General features: G+C 48.7%; 1 non-coding gene across 1 annotated transcript; it reads left to right on the top strand.

The window, feature by feature from the left end:
* The first annotated feature begins 7537 nt into the window (after positions 1-7537).
* Positions 7538-7673, top strand: LOC135277308 (small nucleolar RNA SNORA70). The gene has a single exon (XR_010344928.1). It is a non-coding gene; the product is annotated as a small nucleolar RNA SNORA70 (small nucleolar RNA).
* Positions 7674-9646: the final 1973 nt, after the last annotated feature.

Below are 9646 nucleotides of genomic sequence, written 5' to 3'. Positions count from 1 at the left end.
ATACAAAAATTAGTGTATTTTTTGTATGGGGTGTGGTGGCGCATGCCTGTAATCCCAGCTACTCAGGAGTCTGAGACAGGAGAATCACTTGAACCTGGGAGATGGAGGTTGCAGTGAGTCAAAATGGTGCCATGACACTCCAGCCTAGGTGACAGAGCAAGACTCCATGTCAAGAAAAAAAAAGTGGGTAACTTATAAACAAATTTTTTTTCTCACAAGTCTGGAGACTGGCAAGTCCAAGATCAAGCCACCAGTGTTGTCTGATGAGGGCCCACCTTTTCACAGACGGTGCCTTCCAGCTTTGTCCCTAATGGTAGAAGATGGGAGGCAGCTCTCCAGGGCCTTCTGGTTTTTTTTTTTTTTTTTTTTTGGAGACAGAGTCTGGCTCTGTCACCCAGGCTGGAGTGCAGTGGCACAATTTCGGCTCACTGCAACCTCTGCCTCCTTCTGCCTCTCAGGTTCAGGCAGTTCTCCTGCCTCAGCCTCCTGAGGACCTGGTACTACAGGGATGCACCACCACGCCTGGCTAATTTTTGTATTTTTGTAGACACGGGGTTTCACCATGTTGGCCAGGTTGGTCTCAAACTCCTGACCTCAAGTGATCAGCCCGCCTCGGCCTCCCAAAGTGCTGGGATTACAGGCGTGAGCCATGGTACCTAGCCTCCAGGGCCTTTTAAAGAATGTCACTAATCCCATTCTTGAGGCCTCCACCCTCATTATCTAATCCCCCCCAAAGGCTCCACCTCCCAACACCATCATATTGTGGGTTAAGATTTCAATCACAGGGTAAGTGTGGTGGCTCATGCCTGTAATCCCAGCATTTTGGGAGACTGAGGCCGGCGGATCACTTGAGGTCAGGAGTTCAAGACCAGCCTGGCCAACATGGTGAAACCCTGTCTCTACTAAAAATAAAAAAAATTAGCCGGGTGTGGTGGTGCATGCTTGTAATTCCAGCTACTCAGGAGACTGAGACAGGAGAATCACTTGAACCCAGAAGGCGGAGATTGCAGTGAGCCGAGACCGTGCCACTGCACTCCAGCCTGGGCAACAGAGACTCCATCTCAAAAAAGTATGTATATATTTCAACCACAATGTGCTATTGGGGAGAAATAGAAACATTCAGAGCAGAGCAAAACAGCTGGGGTCACATAAATTAATATATGGGCTAGGATTCACCACATCTGTAACTTCAATGCTTTCTGTTCCAACAAGTAAATCAAACAGGATGAAGATGGACTGTGGCAAAGGATCCATCCTGTCACAGGCACGGAAGGCCAGATCATTTGCTCCTGACCATGACATGGGTCTCCAGGGGTGAGGGGACCCTTTTGGCATTGGCTACAAACATCTCAAGGACCAGAACCTTGAGAGATTCACTGGGCACTTGGCTGCAACATTGGGCCCCTGCTGCCGGCTGCTTCCTCCTGCGTTCTTCTCACCCCCACCCCTGCCCCCTGCGCTGTGATGACCAGTGAGGATAAAAGCAGTTTTCACCTGGAAAGAGTCCATAGTCAAGGGGAAGAGTCAGCCTAGAAACAGAGTCCCAGTCAGTGTGGTCTGTTCAGGCAATGAAGGATGAACCAGAGGCTTATGATGCCAAGGCCAGGAACAAGGAGATACTGATAGCTGGTGGGGTCCAGGAGGGCTTTGATCAGGGGTTTCAGAGCCCAGCTAGACAGTGGCATCCTACAAGCTTCATTTGGTCCTGTTTGGATCACAAATTGTATCCATGGCTGCAATTCATGGCCTCTTTGTATCCACGTCCTTTGCTGTGTGACGCATCCATTCTCCCCTGACTCCCATGGTGTCAGGACACACTTGACTGGCTCCCAGATTTGCTCTCTGCACATGGGCAGTACAATCACACCTCAGAGTGAACCCAGATCAGCTTTCAGGACATAGAAGGTGGTCTGCCAGGTGCAGTGGCTCACACCTGTAATCCCAGCACTTTGGTAGGCTGAGGTGGGTGGATCACCTGAGGTCTGGAGTTTGAGGCCAGCCTGACCAATGTGGTGAAACCCCATTTCTACTAAAAATACAAAAATTAGCCAGGTGTGGCTACGCATGCCTGTAATCTCAGCTACTTGGGAGACTGAGGCACAATTGCTTGAACCCAGGAGGTAGAGGTTGCAGTGAGCTGAGATTGCACCATTGCACTCCAGCCCAGGCAACAGAGTGAGACTCCATCTCAAAAAAACAAAACAAAACAAAAAAACCACCATTATTTCAGGAGTGAGTTGGCTATCCTGAGTGTGGTGCCTTTTAAATGAAGGAGTTCATTCTCTGTCTTTCTCTTGCCCTCACTTTGCCCTTCCACCATATGATGCCTTGCACCTTGCTAGGACACGGCAAGAAGGTTCTTGCTAGATGCTGACTCCTTGATCTTGGTCTTCCCAGCCTCCAGAACTGTAAGCCAATACACTTCTATTTATTATCAATGACCCATGCTGCGTTTGGTGGCTCATACCTGTGATCTCAATACTTTACAAGACTGAGAATACATTCAAGGATCACTTGAAATCAGGCATTCAAGACCAGCCTGGGCAACATAGTGAGACCCCATCTCTACAAAGTTAAATTAGTGGGAAATGGTGTCATGCACCTGTAGTCATAGCTACTTGGGAGGCTAAGGTGGTAGGATTGCTTGAGCCCAGGAGGTTGAGGCTACAGTGAACCATGGTCATGCTGGTACACTCCAGCCTGAGTGACAGAGCAAGACCCCATTTCCAAATGACCCCATCTGTGGTATTCTGTTACAGCAAAACAGATTGAGAGACTCTTTAATGAAAGACAGATTCACAGAGAAAAACAGTTTTTTGTTTGCTTTTTTTTTGAGCAGTCTTGTTTTTGAGCAGGCTGGAGTGCAGTGGCGCGATCTTGGCTTGCTGCAACCTCCACCTCCCAGGTTCAAGCGATTCTCCTGCCTCAGCCTCCAGAATAGCTAGGATTACAGGTGTGCACCACCACACCCCGCTAATTTTTTTTGTATTTTTAGTACAGACAGTGTTTCACCATGTCGATCAGGCTGGTCTGGAACTCCTGTCCTCAGGTGATCCACCTGACTCGGCCTCCCAAAGTACTGGGATTACAAGTGTGAGCCACTGGGCATGGTGGAGGAAAACTGTTTGTTTATTTTGAGATGGAGCTTTGCTCTTTCGCCCAGGCTGGAGTGAAGTGGCGTGATCTCAGCTCACTGCAAACTCTGCCTCCCAGTTCAAGCAATCTCCTGCCTCAGCCTCCCCAGCAGCTGGGATTATAGATGCCTTCCACCAAACCCGGCTAATTTTTGTATTTTTTCTAGACACGGGGTTTCACCATGTTGGCCAGGCTGGTCTTGAACTCCTGACCTCAGGTGATCCACCCGCCTTGGCGTCCCAAAGTGCTGGGATTACAGGCATGAGCCACCATGCCCTGTGAAGAAGTGTATTAACATAGACAGCTGACATCACTCATGATAAGACTCAACAAAGTTATGGCTTGGAACACTGTCTTACACAGAATTAAAAAAAATAATAAATTTGTAGAGAAATGACTGGACCAGGATAACAGTTTTAGGCTTCCAAGGGTGGGAAACTATGGGATGATAAATATCCGAGAGGAAGCTGTTGCAGCAGGATTTGTCTGCAGTGCCTCTGGAACTGCCTCTGGCTGGGCAGAGTTAAGGGTTGTCTCTAGGCAAGAAGAATTTATATCATGCCTTTAGGTAGAAGAGGGGAGGGAAACCTGACCTTTTTCTGCACCTTCTGCTTGTTAATTGCCTTCAGCTGAAAATCATTTGTATGTGAAAGAGGCATAATCTGGATCGCCCCCTCTGCTTTCTTCCACCTGAAGAGAACTTGCATGCTGCTCCTTTGCTTCAGACCTCTTCCTCCACCACAGAGAAAGCCCAGGCCAGCCTGCCGGACAAGCAGGGACTGTGAGAAGGAGAGTTCAGGTGTCCGAAGCCTAGACCAGCCGGCCCCTCACCAGCCCCAGCTGATCAACACGTGGCTACTTCTGTTACCTTCTACTGGCCAAAGCAAGTCCAGGGCTCGCCCAGATTCAGAGGCCGGGAAACAGTACGCCGCTTGGGAGAAGTAGCTATAGAGACACATGAACAAGACCAGCTGAGCCCAGCCCTGCCGGCCAAGTCAAAGACTTTAGGAGCAATAAAAGTGCTTATTATGTTTCAATCATTTGAGTGTTGGGGTGGTTTGTTACGTAGCATTGCCTGACCTATACAGTTGAAAACAGAGGGCTCCAGGCACCTGTAGCTTCCAACTTTCCATCAGGGTCCAGTCTGTGCCTCCCTGCTGGTAGGGCTGGAATTAGTCTCTTCTTACCTGTAGGCCCTGTGATGCAGCTGGAAGTGTCTAGGCCCAGCAGTCACCCACAATTAGGGGCAGGCATGCTTGTTGCCTCTGCTGTGGGTGTGAGAGCTCAGGAGGGGGCAATCGAAGCCTGAGATGGGCTGATGGGTGCACAGGAACAGTGTTGCCTGGAATAGGTCAGAGAACCCACCGAGATCGCGCCACTGCACTCCAGCTTGGGCAACAGAGAGAGACTCTGTCTCAAACAAACAGAAAATAAAAGAACCAGAGTGTGGTGGCTCACGCCTGTAATCCAAGCACTTTGGAGGCCAAGGCGGGCGGATCACCTGAGGTCGGGATTTCAAGACCAGCCTGACCAACATGGTGAAACCCCATCTTAAAAAAAAAAAAAAAAAAGAACCGGAGCTAAAGTCTTGATGAAATGGAAAGGATTGGGCAACTATATATTTTTCCAATATGGCAATTCATTCCAGCCAATCGAGCATTTTCTCCCTTGCGGGTAAGACCAGAAAACCTGGCCTGTTCTGCAAATCTTGTGCTATTCTGATCCCAGTCCTCAAGAACTCCACTCATTCATTCAACACACATTATGGGTTGAGCACCAACCAGGCACTGGGCTGTTGCAGGAGCTGGACATAGAGCAAGGACCAAGACAGACAAAAAGCAAAAACCCCTGCCCTAGGCCGAGCGCAGTGGCTCACGCCTATAACCCCGGCCCTAGGCCGGGCGCAGTGGCTCACGCCTATAACCCCTGCCCTAGGCCGGGCGCAGTGACTCACGCCTATAACCCCTGCCCTAGGCCGGGCACAGTGGCTCACGCCTATAATCCCTGCCCTAGGCTGGGTGCGGTGGCTCACGCCTATAATCCCAGCACTTTGGGAGGCTGAGGCAGGTGGATCACCTGAGGTCTGGAGTTCAAGACCCTGGGCAACATGGTGAAACCCCGTCTCTACTAAAAATACAAAAATTAGCTGGGTGTGGTGCTGCACGCCTGTAATCCCAGCTACTCAGTAAGCTGAGGCAAGAGAATTGCTTGAAACCGGGAGGCGGTGGTTGCAGTGAGCTGAGATGGCACCACTGCACTCCAGCTTGGGCAACAGAGCAATACTCCATCTCACACACAAAAAAACCCTGCCCTTCAGGAACTTGCATTCTGATGGTGGGGAGAGAGCTAATGAATGATAAGCGTCATAAATGACTACATTATTTTGCATATTAGAGAGTGCCAAGGATTAAAGTGAAGAAGGTTCCGGGGATTAGGAATGTATGTGGGTAGGGGTGTGAGTTGTAATTTTTTTCTTTTTTTTTTTGAGACAGAGTCTTGTTCTGTCGCCAGGCTGGAGTGCAGTGGTGTGACCTTGGCTCACTGTAATCTCGGCCTCCTGGGTTCAAGTAATTCCCCTGCCTCAGCCTCCAGAGTAGCTGGGACCACAGGCGTGCACCACCACACCCAGCTAATTTTTGTATTTTTAGTAGAGACGGGGTTTCACCACGTTGGCCAGGATGGTCTCGATCACCTGACCTCGTGATCCACCTGCCTCGGCCTCCTAAAGTGCTGGGATTACAGGCTTGAGCCACTGCATGGTGTGAGTTACAATTTTTAATGGGGTGATCAGGGTAGGTCTCAGTGAGAAAGTGACATTTGAGCAAAGTCTGAAAGGAGGTGCGAGAGTATGTCAAGGGCAATCATGGGTAGCCCGTCTGGGAGGAGGAAAGAGCTAACACAAAGCCCTAAGGACGGGAGGCATCGGGCTTGTTGGAAGAGCAGCAATGGGCCAGGAGGTCTGATGTGATGGGCCCAAGACGGAGTGCCAGGAGATGAGGTCAGCAGGTATGGGGAGGGGTCAGGTCACAGAGGGCCTTGGAGGCCTTCAGGAGGACCTTGGCTTTACTTGGTGTTAAATGGAGGGCGTCCAAGGCCACACTTGTTCTATTATGTGCCATGGGTGAATAAATAAACATAGATATAAATATGTCATATACATGTGTAATATGTCAGGTACCAAAAGTAATAAGAGGACAAGTACCCAATTAAATCAATTTTTTGTTATAATTTCACTGCATGTGTTAATATCCTGAGTAAGTATAGTGTTACTTTTGCAAGTATCTGAGTTTGGTTTAACTGAATCACACTGTGGTCTTCTGCAACTTAGGTCTCCCCTTCAAGTTTGTGGAATTTTTTTTTTTTTTGAGATGGAGTCTCACTCTGTCACCAGGTTGGAGTGCAGTGGCGAGATCTCCACTCAACGGCAACCTCCGCCTCCTAGGTTCAAGCAATTCTCCTGCTTGAACCTAGCTAACTTGAACCTCCTAGCTTGAACCTACCTCCTGAGTTGCTAGGATTATAGGTGCGTGTTACCATGCCTGGCTGATTTTTGTATTTTTAGTAGAGACGGGGTTTCACCATGTTGGCCAGGCTGGTCTTGAACTCCTGACCTTGTGATCCACCTGCCTCAGCCTCCCACAGTGCTGGAATTACAGGAGTGAGCGAGCCACAGTGCCTGGCTGGTTTTTTTGTTTGTTTGACACAGAGTCTTGCTCTGTCACCCAGGCTGCAGTGAAGTGGTGCGATCTTGACTCACTGCAATATTGAACCTCCTGGGTTCAAGTGATCCTTGTGCCTCAGCCTCCCAAGTAGTTGAGATTACAGGTGTGCGCCACCACGCCCAGATAACTCTTTGTATTTTTAGTAGAGATCGAGTTTCACCATGTTGGCCAGGCTGGTCTCGAACTCTGACCTCAATGATCCACCCACCTCAGCCTCCCATAGTGGTAGGATTACAGGTGTGACCCCCTCCGCCTGGCCTCTCCCTCGACTTTGTATTTCTGGGATTCATCATGTTGCTCCTCAGTGTTACATCATTTATTTTCACTACTTTAAAGGAATTTATTGGAAATCATACCACAATTTTATTTATCCTCCCAAAGTGCTGGGATTACATGTGGGAGCCACCGCACCCAGCCAAAATACTGGCTTCCTTCTTAACCTGGTCATTAAAATGTTGAACCATTTTGTCTACAGCTTGAAGGCAATTCCCTTACTCTTCCTGAGGACACCCTTTTTGTTTTAATCTGGACAGATGGCTGCTAGGACTGTTGCACAGAAGTCAGTCTAACACTCCTGGTTAAGTCCACCATTTCTTGCATTGCACATGTTTCTCTCTCGGTTAACACTCTTTAACTTTGCTGGACTGCATCCTCAGCTTCCTTAGAAGGGGCCCATCAATCTGCAGCCAATTAAGCCGACTGGGTTCCTTTCCTTGTGGCGGCCCAGTGTGCAATGGCTGCAAACAGCATCTTCCTTGGTAGCGTAATGCAGACTGTTTCTTGTATAGGTTGCTCTAAGGAGTCTTGGAGACAGGCCTTTCAGATGTACGTTCATGTCTCTGACCTTGCACTTGCCCAGTGTAGGCTCTAAACAGGCATGCGCAGTGCCTTTGGAAAGCCCCAGGGCAGTGTGTTTGGAGTTCACACTGGCCAAGTTACCGTGTCCATCCGCACCAAGCTGCAGAACAAGGAGCATGTGATGGAGGCCCTGCGCAGGTTCATGTTCCCTGGCCACCAGAAGATCCACACCTCAAAGAAGTGAGACTTCACCAAGTTCAATGCTGATGAATTTGAAGACATGGTAGCTAAGAAGTGGCTCATCCCCGATGGCTATGGGGTTAGCCACTAGTCATGGCTAGGACATCCCTAGTCGTGGCCCTCTGGACAAGTGGCGGGACCTGCACTCATGAGGGCTTCCACTGTGCTGCCTCTTCTTAATATGAACCAATAAATCCTATTTCCTGTCCAAAAAAAAAAAAATGACAAAGAAGGAAAGAAAGGGCCCATGAAACCTACATGTTCTGAGCCTGGCAAGGCTAAATGTCTTTTTTAAACCTGTCAGCGGCCAGGCATGGGGGCTCATGCCTGTAATCTCAGCACTTTGGGACGAGGTGGGTGGATCACAAGGTCAGGAGTTCAAGACCAGCCTGGCCGAGATGGTGAAACCCCATCTCTACAAAAAATACAAACATTACCTGGGCATGGTGGTGGGTGCCTGCAATCCCAGATACTCGGGAGGCTGAGGCAGAGAACTGCTTGAACCCAGGTGGTGGAGGCTGCAGTGAGCTGAGATTGCACCATTGCACTCCAGCCTGGGTGACACAGGAAGACTCTGACTCAAAAACAAAAAAAAACCTGTCAATTCATAATTGGACTGAAGATAGAATTATAAATTCAAAATAATGTTTCCTAATGTAATACATAATTGATTATGTAACCCCACAATAATTGGTTTCTTCCACTTCTAATTGACACTGCTACTCTGGGAAATGCACCAAAAGACAGCATGGTTAAAGGTCAGTATTTCATGACCCTTTTTATACTTTCTATTTTTATTTTAGATAGGTTTCTTGGTTGATGCAAAATGTCAATTGCAGTGGTAGGGAACTGGCATGGGGAAGCTTCCAAAACAGAGGCTTCAGGAGAGAATTCTTTTTTTTTTTTTTTTGAGATGGAATCTGACTCTGTCACCGAGGCTGGAGTGCTGTGGTGCGATCTTGGCTCACTGCAACCTCCGCCTCCTGGGTTCAAGTGGTGCTCCTGCCTCAGCCTCCAGAGTAGCAGGGACTACAGGCACGCACCACCATACCCAGCTAATTTTTTCTATTTTAGTAGAGATAGGGTTTCACCATGTTGCTCAGGCTGGTCTTGAACTCCTGAGCTCAGGCAATTCATCCCTCGGCCACCCAAAGTGTTAGGATTACAGGCGTGAGTCACTATGCCCAGCTCAAGAGAAAAGTCTTTTTTTTTTTTGCCCGCCCCTTCCCTCAAGAGAAAATTCTAATAAACAGTCTTGCTAACATTTTTGAATTAAAAGGAAAATAGGGGTCGGGTGCAATGGCTTATGCCTGTAATACCAGCACTTTGGGAGGCCTAGGTGGGCGGATCACGAGGTCAGTAGTTCGAGACCATCCTGGCCAACATGGGGAAACCCCATCTCTACTAAAAATACAAAAATTAGCAGAGCGTAGTGGTGAGTGTCTGTAATCCTAGCTATTCAGGAGGCTGAGGCAGGAGAATCGCTTGAATCCGGGAGGCAAAGGTTACAGTGAGCCAAGATTGTGCCATTGCACTCCAGCCTGGGTGACAGAGCAAGATTCTGTCTCAAAAAAAAAAAAATTGGAAAATGTGTGTTTTGTACACAATACTTTTGAATGTAAAATAAGTTAACGGCCAGGTGCGGTGGCTCACAGCTGTAATCTCAGCACTGTGGGAGGCCAAGGCAAGAGGATTGCCTGAGCCCAGGAGTTTGAGACCAGCCTGGGCAACATAGCGAGACCCTGTCTCTT

This window comes from Aotus nancymaae, unplaced genomic scaffold (genome assembly GCF_030222135.1).
Source record: "Aotus nancymaae isolate 86718 unplaced genomic scaffold, 86718_ANA_hifiasm-v0.15.2.pri h1tg000030l, whole genome shotgun sequence".
Classification (NCBI taxonomy): Eukaryota; Metazoa; Chordata; class Mammalia; order Primates; family Aotidae; genus Aotus; species Aotus nancymaae.
Note: the sequence above shows the minus strand (reverse complement) of the source record. Positions and strands in the feature narration are given on the sequence as shown.